Below are 17,947 nucleotides of genomic sequence, written 5' to 3'. Positions count from 1 at the left end.
GTTGTTGTAGAGATGTGCCTGCTGCTAGAACTCTGTGTGGCATTGACCTGGTCTCTAATCTGAGCTGCTGTTAACCTGAGATTTCTGAGGCTGGTGACTCGGATAAACTTATCCTCAGAAGCAGAGGTGACTTATGGTCTTCCTTTCCTGGGGCGGTCCTCATGTGAGCCAGTTTCTTTGCAGCGCTTGATGGTTTTTGCCACTGCACTTGGGGACACTTTCAAAGTTTTCCCAATTTTTCAGACTGACTGACCTTCATTTCTTAAAGTAATGAAGGCCACTCGTTTTTCTTTACTTAGCTGCTTTTTTCTTGCCATAATACAAATTCTAACAGTCTATTCAGTAGGACTATCAGCTGTGTATCCACCAGACTTCTGCACAACACAACTGATGGTCCCAACCCCATTTATAAGGCAAGAAATCCCACTTATTAAACCTGACAGGGCACACCTGTGAAGTGAAAACCATTCCCGGTGACTACCTCCTGAAGCTCATCAAGAGAATGCAAAGAGTGTGCAAAGCAGTCATCTAAGCAAAAGGTGGCTACTTTGAAGAACCTAGAATATAAGATATAATTTCAGTTGTTTCACACTTTTTTTGTTAAGTATATAATTCCACATGTGTTAATTCATAGTTTTGATTACTTCAGTGTGAATGTACAATTTTCATAGTCATGAAAACACAGAAAAATCTTTAAATGAGAAGGTGTGTCCAAACTTTTGGTCTGTACTGTGCATTAATATAATTACTACAGTACAGCTCCTATGTACAAGAATATAACTACTACAATACTGCTCCTATGTACAAGAATATAACTACTATAATACTGCCCCTATGTACAAGAATAAAACTACTATAATACTGCCCCTATGTACAAGAATATAACTACTATAATACTACCCCTATGTACAAGAATATAACTACTATAGTACAGCTCCCAATGTACAAGAATATAGCTACTATAATACTACTCCTATGTACATTAATATAACTACTATAATACTGCTCCTATTTACATTAATATAACTACTATAATACTGCCCCTATGTACAAGAATACAACTAATATAATACTGCTCCTATGTACAAGAGTAAAACTACTATAATACTGCTCCTATGTACAAGACTGTAACTACTATAATACTGCCCCTATGTACAAGAATATAACTACTGTAATACTGCCCCTATGTACAAGAATATAACTACTATAATACTGCTCCCTACGTACAGGAATATAATTGCTATAATACTGCCCCTATGTACAAGAATATAACTACTATAATACTGCCCCTATGTGCAAGAATATAACTACTATAATACTGCCCCTATGTGCAAGAATATAACTACTATAATACTGCCCCTTTGTAGAAGAATATAACTACTATAATACTGCTCCTATATACAAGAATATAACTACTATAATACTGCTCCTATGTACAAGAGTATAACTACTATAATACTGCCCCATGTACAAGAATATAACTACTATAATACTGCTGCTATGTACAAGAGTATAACTATTATAATACTGCCCCTATGTACAAGAATATAACTACTATAATACTGCCCCTATGTAGAAGAATATAACTACTATAATACTGCCCCTATGCACAAGAATATAACTACTATAATACTGCTGCTATGTACAAGAGTATAACTATTATAATACTGCCCCTATGTACAAGAATATAACTACTATAATACTGCCCCTATGTACAAGAATATAACCACTGTAAAACTGCTGCTATGTATAAGAATATAACAAGTATAATACGGCCCCTATGTAGAAGAATATAACTACTATAATACTGTCCCTATATACAAAAATATAACTGCTATAATACTGCCACTATGTAAACGAATATAGATACTATAATACTTCTCCTATGTACAAGAACATAACTACTATAATACTGCCTCTATGTACAAGAATATAACTAATATAATACTGCCCCTATTTACAAGACTATAACTACTATAATACTGCCCCATGTACAAGAATATAATTACTATAATACTGTCCCCTGTGTACAATAATATAACTACTATAACACTGCTCCTCTATACAAGAATATAACTACTATAATACTGTCCTTATGTACAAAAATATAATTACTATAATACTGCCCCTATGTACAAGAATATGACTGCTTTAATACTGCTCCTATGTACTAGAATATAACTACTATAATACTTCTCCTATGTACACGAATATAACTACTATAATGCTGCTCCTATGTACACAAATATAACTACTATAATGCTGCTCCTATGTACAAGAATATAACTACTATAATACTGCTCCTACTGTATGTACAAGAATATAACTACTATAATACTGCCCCTATGTTCAAGAATATAACTACTATAATACTGCTCCTATGTACAAGAATATTACTACTATAATACTGCCCCTATGTACACGAAAATAACTGCTATAATACTGCTCCTATGTACAAAAATATAACTACTATAATACTGCTCCTATGTACAAAAATATAACTGCTATAATACTGCCTCTATGTACAAGAATATTACTAATATAATACTGCCCTTATTTACAAGAATATAACTACTATAATACTGCCCCTTTATACAAGAATATAACTACTATAATACTGCCCGCTGTGTACAAGAATATAACTACTATAACACTGCTCCTATGTACAAGAATATAACTACTATAATACTGTCCCTATGTACAAGAATATTACTACTATAATACTGCCCCTATGTACAAGAATATTACTACTATAATACTGCCCCTATGTACAAGAATATAACTGCTATAATACTGCTCCTATGTACAAGAATATAACTACTATAATACTACCCTTATATACAAGAATATAACTGCTATAATACTGCTCCTATGTACAAGAATATAACTACTATAATACTGCCCCTATGAACAAGAATATAACTACTATAATACTACTCCTATGTACAAGAATATAACTACTATAATACTGCCCCTATGAACAAGAATATAACTACTATAATACTGCCTCCTAGCTGTGAGGTTGTGTGTTGGTAGCTCTCCTGATGTCTGGAGCAAGCCCAGGGAGGGGCCACCCTGGGCGGGGAAGCTCCCCAGGCAAGGCCCAGGCTTCTCGGCCTACACTGGGACAAGGCTCCCAGACCTCTCTAAATGGGAATACTAATCCCAAAGCCACTGTGAGACCAGTGAATGCAGCGAGCCAAAGCTGCAGCAGTTCTGTGAAGGAAGAAAAAGCTGCAAGTAAAGTTTTGGGAGGAAAATCTCCTCCAAGCCCAGCAAAGAAGACAGAAGGGAAAGTGTTGGTGAGTGATGTTACACAGCACAGTATGAAGTCCTGTAACTCCCCGGTCAGTAAGCAGCCCCTGCCTGGAGCACAGGTGAGATCAGCCGCAGCTGTACAGATCACCTCTCCTGCTTCCAGGCAGAGACGGACGTCTTTGGAAAGACAGACTATCCAGGAGAACTTGCAGCAACATGGCAGTGTGGCGCTGTCAGGGCGCACCCGGTCACAATCAGGTGGCAGCGATAAACCTGCTGCGGAGCCTGCATCCAGCCGAGGAGCCACAAAGCCATCTGTGGTGGAACCGCTCAAGACTGTGTTCAAAACCCCTGCACCCGTGGTGAAGAGTAAAGCTGTGCAGCCGGCACGTGCACCCGAGCTGCAGCTAGCGGACGAGATACCGGGACTGGTCAGAAAACTGGGTGAGTTACAGCAGCAAAAAAAAGCGCTGCAAATGGAGGTAGACTTTATCTATAACCTAAAAGTCACTAATCCTGCCTGTAATGATGCCTATGACCTGAGACTGAACACACTGGGGGTGCAGCTGGCAAGTGTTGTGCAGGACATTGAATCTGTGCTGGAGGGCATGGGGCCCCTGGCGGAGACCTACAGGAACTGGGAGCGGTTCGCCTCCTATAAGCAGGACTGTGCTGTAGAGACCGGGACCCCCCAGCAGCGGACACGGCCAGTGTTACAGGCTGCCCGCTTCTGCTTCCAGGAAGGGAAAAAACTGCCGCAGCAAGCAGCTGAGTGTGAACAGGAGCATGCACTTCAGACTCAAGCAGAGGCACCACAGGTCCCAGAATGCCCCATGCAGGAGCAAGACTGTATATATGAGACTGTTTGTGCTGCTGAGGCAGCTGAGTGTGAACAGGAGCATGCACTTCAGACTCCAGCAGAGGCACCACAGGTCCCAGAATGCCCCACGCAGGAGCAGGACATTATTTGTGAGACTGTTTGTGCTGATGATGCCGAGGCTGAGGCACAGACTGGGGCTGGTGATGTTGTGCCCATGGGGTCAGGGGTTGGAGGGGTTTCACATTCCATCATGGACGTGGCACTGTCTGATGATAATGATGCTGCTGATGATAATGTGCATATGTGTGACTATCCCCCTTTACAATCTACTCCACAAGGTGTGGCAGCCCCCCCTGCTGCAGACCCTCTCCCTGTCAGTCGGCCCAGTGTGACCCGGCAGGTGCCCCCCAGGAATGCCTGGAGCCGCGGCGCCCCATCCTTCACCTCCAGCGCCAGGTATACCGGCCAGACATTTAAGCGCATTAATGTGGTGCGGTTTAAATACATAGGTGCCAAGGAGGATCTGCCACAGCGCAGGTATGTGGTGAGAGAGCTGCTGTGCGGCCAGATGGGGTTTGTGGCAAACGAGATACTGGCGGTGTCTAACCTTCAGGACAGGCAGGGCTACGAGGTCAGTTTCAAGCTGCAGTGTGACCTGGACAGGTTCTGGGCCAATTACCCTAGGTTCAGAGACGCTGAAGGCTGGAATAAATTTATATTGGTTCCTATCTCCAGGCCGGACACTGTCACGGTAAATATCACCTTCTGGAATGAGGCCGTTCCACCACAGGACATCGAGGTGTGGCTCCGGAGACACTGTGACCTCGCCTCTGGACTCTCCAAGGTCAGAGATGAGGATGGTATCTGGACAATGGGGTGGAAAGCTGTGGTGAAACTGCGGCAATTCAATAACATTACTGCCCACTTACCCAACTCCTTCTTCATTGGGAGGGAGAAGGGAAGATGTTATTACCCCGGGCAGCCCAGAAAGTGTTTCAAATGTGGTGGGAAAGGTCATCTGGCTAACGCCTGTACTGTGGTGAAGTGCAGCTTGTGTGGGGAAATCGGCCACGTCACTGCGGATTGCCGGGATGTTAGGTGCAACCTCTGCGGTAAGATGGGCCACCCTCACAGGGACTGTCCAGACGCCTGGCATAATATCTGCAGAGTCTTCCCTGACGAGGCTGTACTGGCAGGGGCAGAGGCTCAGGAGGATGAGGATGTGGTGGCAGGGGCACATGAGGGGGAGGATTTAATGTCAGGAGAGATGGTGACCAGCCCAGATGCCCAACAGGAGTCCACTCATGTAACACCAGAGAAGCAGGGTATAGAGGGTGCAGAGGGGAACATGGAGGTCCAGCAGCCTCAGGTGTCCCCCCCTTCAGCATCACTGTCTGTATCTGATGACTGGAGCATCAATCTTAATAAAAGGAAGAAAAAGAGCACATCCTCCCGTAAACCTGAGGCAGAATATAACACCGGTCAGAGCGCTACTAGGAAACTTCAGAATTCTGCAGGAGTGATGGTTGTGTCCAACAAGTATGGAGTTTTATCTGAGTCTAATGATGATGATTATGAGACAGAGTTGAGGAAAGTTGATGCAGAGTGTGACAGGGACATAGAGGACCACCCTCCGTCAAAGCGGAAGCCTTTATCTGTGGACCCTCAGGTAGAGTCTGTCATGGACACCAGTGGTGGACAGAACATCCCTGACTCATGATGATGGCAGTTACTGTGCTCCTTCTCTATTGTGTAGTGATGGCGGGGTTCTCATTAACACTAACTTCAAGTAATGTGAATAGTATTAAGGCAAGGAGGACGAGACATGTGGTGTATGAACATCTCACACATCTGGACACCGATGTCATTTTCCTGCAGGAGACACGACTGACATCTCTGGGGCTTATGAGAGAGGCTGAGAGGGGATGGCGGTGCGGTCCTTCTTTCTGGTCACTGGCTGTGGAGCCTTACGCCGGAGTCGCTGTCCTGTTTAACACCAATGATGTGACTGTGCATAGGATGACGGAGGTGGTCATGGGAAGATGTTTGGTCCTGGAAGTCACTATTCATGGGAGGCGACTCCGGCTTATTAACATCTATGGGCCACAGACAGTGACTGACAGGATTCAGCTTTTTAATAACGTTAAGCCTTACCTCTTCACTTCTCTTCCGGTGGTGATGGCAGGGGACTTTAATGCCATACTGACATCAGGTGACAGTTCCTCGGGCAGGACATTGACCAGGGACGGTAAGGTCCTACATAACATTATAATGCAGGCTGGACTGACTGACGTTTTCGCACAGGGAGGTCGACAGCCAAATTTCACGTATTCATGTTCCAACAGGAGCAGTAGGATAGATTTTGCTTTTGTAAGTCCTACTGAGGCTGTCGGCACCCTGAGTGAGAAGGTCGTCCCTTACTCAGATCACCTTGCCTTGTGCTTCAGTCTGGGGACCTCTAACCGTCCGGACATCGGTAGAGGGTTGTGGAGGCTCAATTCCAGTCTCCTGGATGATGCTTATGTTCAGAGTCGTGTCTACTCCCTTATCCAGCTTCATCTGGATAGGGTTGACTTCTATGACAACATGACCGACTGGTGGGAGGACGTCAAGGAGGATATCAGATCCCTCTTAAAGAGACTGTCAGTTAATAAAGGGAGGAATAAGTACAGCCAGTACCTAAAGCTGCGTAAAGAATTGGAGTCACTAAATTCGGCGGGCGGGGATGACAAAGTGAAGATCGACCGACTGAAATCTGAGATAAGGCAGTATCAGTATAGTAGGTATACCTCCCTGGTTCTTGAACGGGATTATGGGTCCTTAGGGGCCCCTGATCCCTTTGAGAATTGCAGGGAGAGGGTAGTCAAAAAAATGGTCACGGGTCTCACTGACTTCCAGGGTGTATTGCAGGATTCACGGGAGAGTATCCTGGAGGTGGTGGGATCTTACTATGCTGACTTGTTTCAGAGGAAAGTTTTGGATAAAGATAAGATGGCTCAATTCTTGGAGGCAACTCCTGTGCCTGATACTAATGATCTGGACTTTTCTCCTTTGACAGCAGAGTTAACGGTGGAGGAAGTTAAGGAGGCTATTGATAAATTACATCTGAAGAAGGCACCAGGTCCAGATGGCATAACAGCAGAATTTTATAAAAAATTCAGAGACCTCCTGGCTCCAATCCTCGTGGATGTGTATAAAAGTTGTCTAGGAAATCACCTGATGCCTCCATCCATGAGTGTCCTCGTTGATTCTGCTGTCTAAAGGTAAAGAGCCGAGCGACATCAAGAACTGGAGGCCGATTGCCCTCTTGAATGTGGACAGGAAGATTCTAGCAAATATCCTGTTTTCTAGATTAGTCTGTTTGTCCCCAGCACTGTTGGCAGGCTCTCAGTTTGGCACAGTAAAAGGGCGGAACATCTCTGGAGCAGTCATCTCGATACGGGAGATGTTTGAGAGATGTAAAGCTCTGCGGTGTGGGAAATATATTGTTAGTCTGGACCAGGCTAAAGCCTTTGACAGGGTTGATCATGACTATCTGTGGGCCACTTTGTCAAAGTACGGTATTCCGGGACAATTTGTGGATTGGCTGAAGACATTGTACAGAGAGGCGGTGAGCTTTCCTCTGATTAATGGTTGGCAGGGTGACACTTTTGGAGTTGGGGCAGGGGTGAGACAGGGTTGCCCACTGAGTCCGCTCCTGTATGTTTTTGCCCTAGACCCGTTTCTGAGGTCACTGCAGGAGTGCGATTTTCAGGGGGTGCCGGTCCCCCATTGCCTGCCTCTGAATGTTGTTGCCTATGCGGATGATGTGACGTTGGTGATCTCTAATCCTTGAGAGGTGCAGATGTTATCTGCGTCTATCAGAAGTTACTCAGAGGCCTCCGGGTCTCTGGTCAACCTTGAGAAGAGTCAAGCTCTGTGGACATTAGATACTGATCCCAGCTTTGATCTGCGGCAGTTTGCCAAAGCCTCCACCCATATTAAGATCCTAGGGGTTAAATTTGGGAGGGATGATAATGCCATGCTAAATTGGGAGGAGAAATTGGAAACCGGAAATGCAAAGGTTCAGCGATGGAAGAACTGGAGGCTGACCTACAGAGAAAGGGTTGCAATGTTGAAGACTTACCTGGTCCCTGTTTTCTTGTATGTCTCTGTCATTTTCCCTTTGCCAGAATCTTTCTCAGCGAGGCTCTTCAGCCTGTTCTTCCAGCTCTTGTGGGGGAATAGGTTGAACCTAATAAAGAGGGGAATAACGTACCTACGGCGGAGAGAGGGTGGACTGGATATGTTGAATCCAAGGGTTTTCTTTGACTCCTTGTTTCTAAAGGTAAATTTTGGGAACATGGACTCAAACAGTAGCTCCCTGTGGGTAAATAGTATCAGGTACTGGATATTGCCCTTTGCAGAATCTTGGGTGCGAGGCGGCAGTCTCAAGAGGAGGAGATGGACAGGTGATCACCTCCCCCAGTATCTTGACTACGGTCTGAAGTGTGTTAGGAGGTGGGGACTGGAGAAGTCTTACATTGAGAGGAGTACGAGATGAGACATATATGCTCATGTATGTAGGACTTTCTTCTACTCTCCACTGGCTCTGAGAGATTGTGTCACCACCACCCTGCAGGAAAGCCTTAGGTTCCTAAACGGGAAACGACTTCCTCCTAAACTGTTTGATGTCACTTGGCTTTCACTGCATAGTCGTCTCTTTGTCAGGGGAAACCTGAAACATCTGAGTGTCTCTGATAGGAATTGTCCCCTTGGTTGTCAGCAGGAGGAGACTATGGAGCACTTTATATGTGATTGCTGGGGAGGGAGGAAGATCTGGGAGGAAGTGTCAGCTAATCTAAAAATCCCCAGACTGCGGACCCTAAAGTATCCTGACATAATCTATGGTGTCCCCTCCACTGTTAGTAACATCGACAGAGAGACGATGTACATTATCATAAGTGTCATTAAATACTATCATTGGCACATGAGAACCCGGGTGTCACTGCACAATGAGCTGTTTGATCACACCGCTGCGGCTAGTCAGGTTATGTCAGAACTCCGGTGGATAAAATCGCTAGAAGTTGGAAGGAGTCCGAGAAACAATAAGTTATGGAGGAACATAAATTTCAGTTAGGAAATATGATGATATATATATTTATTGTTTTGTTTTGTTTAATTTTCTTCTCCCTCCAGGTGTGGACACTTTAATTTATTTATGAATATGACCTGACTGTTTAGTACTTGGTGTGTATATAACCTAAGTGATTTGTGTTTTGTAATATTGGGTGATTTTTGTTTTTATTATAATTGTATTTATGTTTGGTTTTATAATAAAAATTGCCCCCATGTACAAGAATATAACTACTATAATACTGCTCCCTATGTACAAGAGTATAACTACTATAATACTGCCCCTATGAACAAGAATATAACTACTATAATACTGCCCCTATGTACAAGAATATAACTACGATAATACTGCCCCTATGAACAAGAATATAACTACTATAATACTGCCCCTATGTATAAGAATATAACTACTATAATACTGCCCCTATGTACAAGAATATAACTGCTATAATACTGCCCCTATTTACAAGAATATAACTACTATAATACTGCACCTATGTACAAGAATATAACTACTATAATACTGCTCCTATGTACAAGAATATAACTGCTATAATACTGCCCCTATGTACAAGAATATAACTACTATAATACTGTAATACTGCTCCCTATGTACAGGAATATAATCACTATAAAACTGCTGCTATGTATAAGTCTGTAACTACTATAATACTGCCTCTATGTACAAGAATATAAATACTGTAATACTGCTCCTATGTACAAGAATATAACTACTATAATACTGCTCCCTACGTACAGGAATATAATTGCTATAATACTGCCCCTATGTACAAGAATATAACTACTATAATACTGCCCCTATGTGCAAGAATATAACTACTATAATACTGCCCCTATGTGCAAGAATATAACTACTATAATACTGCCTGTTATGATCCCAATGGTAGAGGATCTCTGGCAAGTTTGCAAAAACATAGGAACTGCTCTAGGGAGGTGGAAACTGGGCTAACCGCATACCTGATCCTAACACACAACTAAAAGTAGCCGGTGAACGTGCCTACGTTGATTCTAGACGTCTCGAGCCAGCCGGAGAACTGACTACCCCTAGAGGGAAAATTAGACCTCACTTGCCTCCAGAGAAATTAAACCCCAAAGATATAGAAAGCCCTGTTGTGAAATTGGATTTTGGGCTCCCCCGGTGGCCACTGGTGGAATTGAACTGGTGTGCATCATCCTCTCTGTTCACCTGTTTCCATCAGGATGTGGGAGTCGCTATTTAGCCTTGCTCCTCTGTCACTTCCATGCCGGTCAACATTGTAATCAGAAGCCTTTCTGTGCATGTTCCTGCTGCTAGACATCTCCCAGCTAAGTTGGACTTAGTCCTTGTTTGTTTTTGCATTTTGTTCCAGTTCACAGCTGTAGTTTCGTTTCTGTGTCTGGAAAGCTCTTGTGATCTGAAATTGCCACTCTGATGTTATGAGTTAATACTAGAGTCTTAAAGTAATTTCAGGATGGTATTTTGATAGGGTTTTCAGCTGACCATGAAAGTGCCCTTTCTGTCTTCCTGCTATCTAGTAAGCGGACCTCAATTTTGCTAAACCTATTTTCATACTACGTTTGTCATTTCATCTAAAATCACCGCCAATATTTGTGGGGGCCTCTGTCTGCCTTTCGGGGAAATTTCTCTAGAGGTGAGCCAGGACTATATTTTCCTCTGCCAGGATTAGTTAGTCCTCCGGCCGGCGCTGGGCGTCTAGGGATAAAACGCAGGCCACGCTACCCGGCTACTGTTAGTTGTGCGGCAGGTTTAGTTCATGGTCAGTTTAGTTTCCATCCTTCCAAGAGCTAGTTCGTATGTTTGCTGGGCTATGTTCTCTTGCCATTGAGAACCATAACAGTTTGACCGGCCTAAAGGGTTAAATTAATTGACAGAGAAAGGAGAGAAAAGAGAAGTCTGCTGAAGATTTTTTTTTTTTTTTTTTCTCAGTTCTGAGTGTGCTTGTAATTGAATCTCTTGCAAGTCTGCCTATATTGCAGCCTTTCTCTCTCTCTCTCCTTCTAATCCTGGAATGGCTCTGTGTTCACCTGTTTAAAATGGATATTCAGAGTTTAGCTGCAGGTTTGAATAATCTCACCACGAAAGTTCAAAACTTACAAGATTTTGTTGTTCATGTTCCTATATCTGAACCTAGAATTCCTTTGCCTGAATTTTTCTCGGGGAATAGATCTTGCTTTCAAAATTTCAAAAATAATTGCAAGTTGTTTTTGTCCCTGAAATCTCGCTCTGCTGGAGATCCTGCTCAGCAGGTCAGGATTGTGATTTCTTTGCTCCGGGGCGACCCTCAGGATTGGGCTTTTGCATTGGCTCCAGGGGATCCTGCGTTGCTCAATGTGGATGCGTTTTTTCTGGCCTTGGGGTTGCTTTATGAGGAACCTCAGTTAGAACTTCAGGCGGAAAAGGCCTTGATGTCCCTATCTCAGGGGCAAGACGAAGCTGAAATATACTGCCAGAAATTCCGTAAATGGGCTGTGCTTACTCAGTGGAATGAGTGCGCCCTGGCGGCGAATTTCAGAGAGGGTCTCTCTGATGCCATTAAGGATGTTATGGTGGGGTTCCCTGTGCCTGCGGGTCTGAATGAGTCCATGACAATGGCTATCCAGATCGATAGGCGTCTGCGGGAGCGCAAACCTGTGCACCATTTGGCGGTGTCTACTGAGAAGACGCCAGAGAATATGCAATGTGATAGAATTCTGTCCAGAAGTGAACGGCAGAATTTTAGACGAAAAAATGGGTTGTGCTTCTATTGCGGTGATTCAACTCATGTTATATCAGCATGCTCTAAGCGAACTAAGAAGCTTGATAAGTCTGTTTCAATTGGCACTTTACAGTCTAAGTTTATTCTATCTGTGACCCTGATTTGTTCTTTATCATCTATTACCGCGGATGCCTATGTCGACTCTGGCGCCGCTTTGAGTCTTATGGATTGGTCCTTTGCCAAACGCTGTGGGTATGATTTGGAGCCTCTTGAAACTCCTATACCCCTGAAGGGGATTGACTCCACCCCATTGGCTAGCAATAAACCACAATACTGGACACAAGTAACTATGCGGATTAATCCGGATCACCAGGAGATTATTTGCTTTCTTGTGCTGTATAACCTACATGATGTGTTGGTGCTTGGATTGCCATGGCTGCAATCTCATAACCCAGTCCTTGACTGGAAAGCTATGTCTGTGTTAAGCTGGGGATGTAAGGGGACGCATGGGGACGTACCTGTGGTTTCCATTTCATCATCTATTCCCTCTGAGATTCCTGAATTCTTGACTGAATATCGTGACGTTTTTGAAGAACCTAAGCTTGGTTCATTACCTCCGCACCGGGAGTGCGATTGTGCCATAGATTTGATTCCGGGTAGTAAATACCCTAAGGGTCGTTTATTTAATCTGTCTGTGCCTGAACATGCTGCTATGCGAGAATATATAAAGGAGTCCTTGGAAAAGGGACATATTCGTCCTTCGTCATCTCCCTTAGGAGCCGGTTTTTTCTTTGTGGCTAAGAAAGATGGCTCTTTGAGGCCGTGCATTGATTATCGGCTTTTGAATAAAATCACGGTTAAATATCAATATCCGTTGCCACTGCTGACTGATTTGTTTGCTCGCATAAAGGGGGCCAAGTGGTTCTCTAAGATAGATCTTCGTGGGGCGTATAATTTGGTGCGAATTAAGCAGGGGGATGAGTGGAAAACCGCATTTAATACGCCCGAGGGCCACTTTGAGTATTTGGTGATGCCTTTTGGTCTTTCAAATGCCCCTTCAGTCTTTCAGTCCTTTATGCATGACATTTTCCGTGATTATTTGGATAAATTTATGATTGTGTATCTGGATGATATTTTGATTTTTTCGGATGACTGGGACTCTCATGTCCAGCAGGTCAGGAGGGTTTTTCAGGTTTTGCGGTCTAATTCCTTGTGTGTGAAGGGTTCTAAGTGCGTTTTTGGGGTTCAAAAGATTTCCTTTTTGGGATATATTTTTTCCCCCTCTTCCATCGAGATGGATCCTGTCAAGGTTCAGGCTATTTGTGATTGGACGCAACCCTCTTCTCTTAAGAGTCTTCAGAAATTTTTGGGCTTTGCTAACTTTTATCGTCGATTTATTGCTGGTTTTTCTGATGTTGTTAAACCATTGACTAAGAAGGGTGCTGATGTTGCTGATTGGTCCCCTGCTGCTGTGGAGGCCTTTCGGGAGCTTAAGCGCCGCTTTTCTTCCGCCCCTGTGTTGCGTCAGCCTGATGTTGCTCTTCCTTTTCAGGTTGAGGTCGACGCTTCTGAAATCGGAGCTGGGGCGGTTTTGTCGCAGAGAAGTTCCGATTGCTCCGTGATGAGACCTTGTGCTTTTTTCTCGCGTAAATTTTCGCCCGCCGAGCGGAATTATGATGTTGGGAATCGGGAGCTTTTGGCCATGAAGTGGGCTTTTGAGGAGTGGCGTCATTGGCTTGAGGGGGCTAGACATCAGGTGGTGGTATTGACTGACCACAAAAATCTAATTTATCTTGAGTCCGCCAGACGCCTGAATCCTAGACAGGCGCGCTGGTCGTTGTTTTTCTCTCGGTTTAATTTTGTGGTGTCCTACCTGCCGGGTTCTAAGAATGTTAAGGCGGATGCCCTTTCTAGGAGTTTTGAGCCTGACTCCCCTGGTAATTCTGAACCTACAGGTATCCTTAAGGATGGAGTGATATTGTCTGCCGTTTCTCCAGACCTGCGGCGGGCCTTGCAGGAGTTTCAGGCGGATAGACCTGATCGTTGCCCACCTGGTAGACTGTTTGTTCCTGATGATTGGACCAGTAAAGTCATTTCTGAGGTTCATTCTTCTGCGTTGGCAGGTCATCCTGGAATCTTTGGTACCAGGGATTTGGTGGCAAGGTCCTTCTGGTGGCCTTCCCTGTCTCGAGATGTGCGAGGCTTCGTGCAGTCTTGTGACGTTTGTGCTCGGGCCAAGCCTTGTTGTTCTCGGGCTAGTGGATTGTTGTTGCCCTTGCCTATCCCGAAGAGGCCCTGGACGCACATCTCGATGGATTTTATTTCGGATCTTCCTGTTTCTCAGAAGATGTCTGTCATCTGGGTGGTGTGTGATCGTTTCTCTAAGATGGTCCATTTGGTTCCCCTGCCTAAGTTGCCTTCTTCTTCCGAGTTGGTTCCTCTGTTTTTTCAAAATGTGGTCCGTTTGCATGGTATTCCGGAGAATATCGTTTCTGACAGAGGTACACAATTCGTGTCTAGATTTTGGCGAGCATTCTGTGCTAGGATGGGCATAGATTTGTCTTTCTCGTCTGCTTTCCATCCTCAGACTAATGGCCAGACCGAGCGGACGAATCAGACCTTGGAGACATATTTGAGGTGTTTTGTGTCTGCAGATCAGGATGATTGGGTTGCTTTTTTGCCTTTAGCGGAGTTTGCCCTCAATAATCGGGCCAGTTCTGCCACCTTGGTGTCTCCCTTTTTCTGTAATTCGGGGTTTCATCCTCGATTTTCTTCTGGTCAGGTGGAATCTTCGGATTGTCCTGGAGTGGATGCTGTGGTGGAGAGGTTGCATCAGATTTGGGGGCAGGTAGTGGACAATTTGAAGTTGTCCCAGGAGAAGACTCAGCTTTTTGCCAACCGCCGGCGTCGGGTTGGTCCTCGGCTTTGTGTTGGGGACTTGGTGTGGTTGTCTTCTCGTTTTGTCCCTATGAGGGTTTCTTCTCCCAAGTTTAAGCCTCGGTTCATCGGCCCGTACAAGATATTGGAGATTCTTAACCCTGTGTCCTTCCGTTTGGACCTCCCTGCATCTTTTTCTATTCATAATGTTTTTCATCGGTCATTATTGCGCAGGTATGAGGTACCGGTTGTGCCTTCCGTTGAGCCTCCTGCTCCGGTGTTGGTTGAGGGCGAGTTGGAGTACGTTGTGGAAAAAATCTTGGACTCCCGTGTTTCCAGACGGAAACTCCAGTATCTGGTTAAATGGAAGGGATACGGTCAGGAGGATAATTCTTGGGTGACTGCCTCTGATGTTCATGCCTCCGATTTGGTCCGTGCCTTTCATAGGGCTCATCCTGATCGCCCTGGTGGTTCTGGTGAGGGTTCGGTGCCCCCTCCTTGAGGGGGGGGTACTGTTGTGAAATTGGATTTTGGGCTCCCCCGGTGGCCACTGGTGGAATTGAACTGGTGTGCATCATCCTCTCTGTTCACCTGTTTCCATCAGGATGTGGGAGTCGCTATTTAGCCTTGCTCCTCTGTCACTTCCATGCCGGTCAACATTGTAATCAGAAGCCTTTCTGTGCATGTTCCTGCTGCTAGACATCTCCCAGCTAAGTTGGACTTAGTCCTTGTTTGTTTTTGCATTTTGTTCCAGTTCACAGCTGTAGTTTCGTTTCTGTGTCTGGAAAGCTCTTGTGATCTGAAATTGCCACTCTGATGTTATGAGTTAATACTAGAGTCTTAAAGTAATTTCAGGATGGTATTTTGATAGGGTTTTCAGCTGACCATGAAAGTGCCCTTTCTGTCTTCCTGCTATCTAGTAAGCGGACCTCAATTTTGCTAAACCTATTTTCATACTACGTTTGTCATTTCATCTAAAATCACCGCCAATATTTGTGGGGGCCTCTGTCTGCCTTTCGGGGAAATTTCTCTAGAGGTGAGCCAGGACTATATTTTCCTCTGCCAGGATTAGTTAGTCCTCCGGCCGGCGCTGGGCGTCTAGGGATAAAACGCAGGCCACGCTACCCGGCTACTGTTAGTTGTGCGGCAGGTTTAGTTCATGGTCAGTTTAGTTTCCATCCTTCCAAGAGCTAGTTCGTATGTTTGCTGGGCTATGTTCTCTTGCCATTGAGAACCATAACAAAGCCCCCAACAAATAATAACGGTGAGGCAAGAGGAAAACACAAACGTAGAGATGAACTAGATTCAGCAAAGTGAGGCCCACTAATCTAGATAGGCAGAAAATAGAAAGTGAACTATGCGGTCAGCAGAAAACCCTGCAAAAACATCCACGCTGAATATTCAAGAACCCCCACACCGACTGACGATGTGAGGGGAGAATATCAGCACCCTAGAGCTTCCAGCGAGCTAGAAAATCACATATTGAGCAGGCTGGACAAAAACACTGAAAATGCAAATGATCCAAAAAATGCAAACAGGACTTAGCTTTTCTTGAATGAGTCAGATGGCAGGGAATCAGGAGGAGACCAAATAGAACTGAATACATTGATGCCAGGCAAGAGACTGAGTCCAAAGGAGGACTAAATAGGGAACACCCACAGCTTAATGAAACAGCTGAAGCCCAGGCTAGCAGAAAGACATGACTCATACAATACCATTAGTGACCACAAGAGGGAGCCCAGAAACACAGTTCACAACAACTGCCCCTTTGTAGAAGAATATAACTACTATAATACTGCCCCTATATACAAGAATATAACCACTATAATACTGTCCCCTGTGTACAAGAATATAACTACTATAACACTGCTCCTCTGTACATGAATATAACTACTATAATACTGTCCTTATGTACAAAAATATAATTACTATAATACTGCCCCTATGTACAAGAATATGACTGCTATAATACTGCTCCTATGTACTAGAATATAACTACTATAATACTTCTCCTATGTACACAAATATAACTACTATAATGCTGCTCCTATGTACACAAATATACTATAATGCTGCTCCTATGTACACAAATATAACTACTATAATGCTGCTCCTATGTACAAGAATATAACTACTATAATACTGCCTCTATGTACAAGAATATAACTACTATAATACTGCTCCTATATACAAGAATATAACTACTATAATACTGCTCCTACTGTATGTACAAGAATATAACTACTATAATACTGCTCCTATGTACAAGAATATTACTACTATAATACTGCCCCTATGTACACGAAAATAACTGCTATAATACTGCTCCTATGTACAAAAATATAACTGCTATAATACTGCCACTTTGTAAACGAATATAAATACTATAATACTTCTCCTATGTACAAGAATATTACTAATATAATACTGCCCCTATTTACAAGAATATAACTACTATAATACTGCCCCTTTATACAAGAATATAACTACTATAATACTGCCCGCTGTGTACAAGAATATAACTACTATAACACTGCTCCTATGTACAAGAATATTACTACTATAATACTGCCCCTATGTACAAGAATATAACTTCTATAATACTGCTCCTATGTACAAGAATATAACTACTATAATACTACCCTTATATACAAGAATATAACTGCTATAATACTGCCCCTATGTACAAGAATATAACTACAATAATACTGCTCCCTATGTACAAGAGTATAACTACTATAATACTGCCCCTATGAACAAGAATATAACTACTATAATACTGCCCCATGTACAAGAATATAACTACTATAATACTGCTCCCTATGTACAAGAGTATAACTACTATAATACTGCCCCTATGAACAAGAATATAACTACTATAATACTGCCCCTATGTACAAGAATATAACTACTATAATACTGCCCCTATGAACAAGAATATAACTACTATAATACTGCCCCCATGTACAAGAATATAACTACTATAATACTGCCCCTATGAACAAGAATATAACTACTATAATACTGATCCTATGTACAAGAATATAACTACTATAATACTGCCCCTATGTATAAGAATATAACTACTATAATACTGCCCCTATGTACAAGAATATAACTGCTATAATACTGCCCCTATTTACACGAATATAACTACTAT

The sequence above is a fragment of the Ranitomeya variabilis genome, chromosome 8 (genome assembly GCF_051348905.1).
Source record: "Ranitomeya variabilis isolate aRanVar5 chromosome 8, aRanVar5.hap1, whole genome shotgun sequence".
NCBI lineage: Eukaryota > Metazoa > Chordata > Amphibia > Anura > Dendrobatidae > Ranitomeya > Ranitomeya variabilis.
This window is presented reverse-complemented; position numbering follows the sequence as displayed.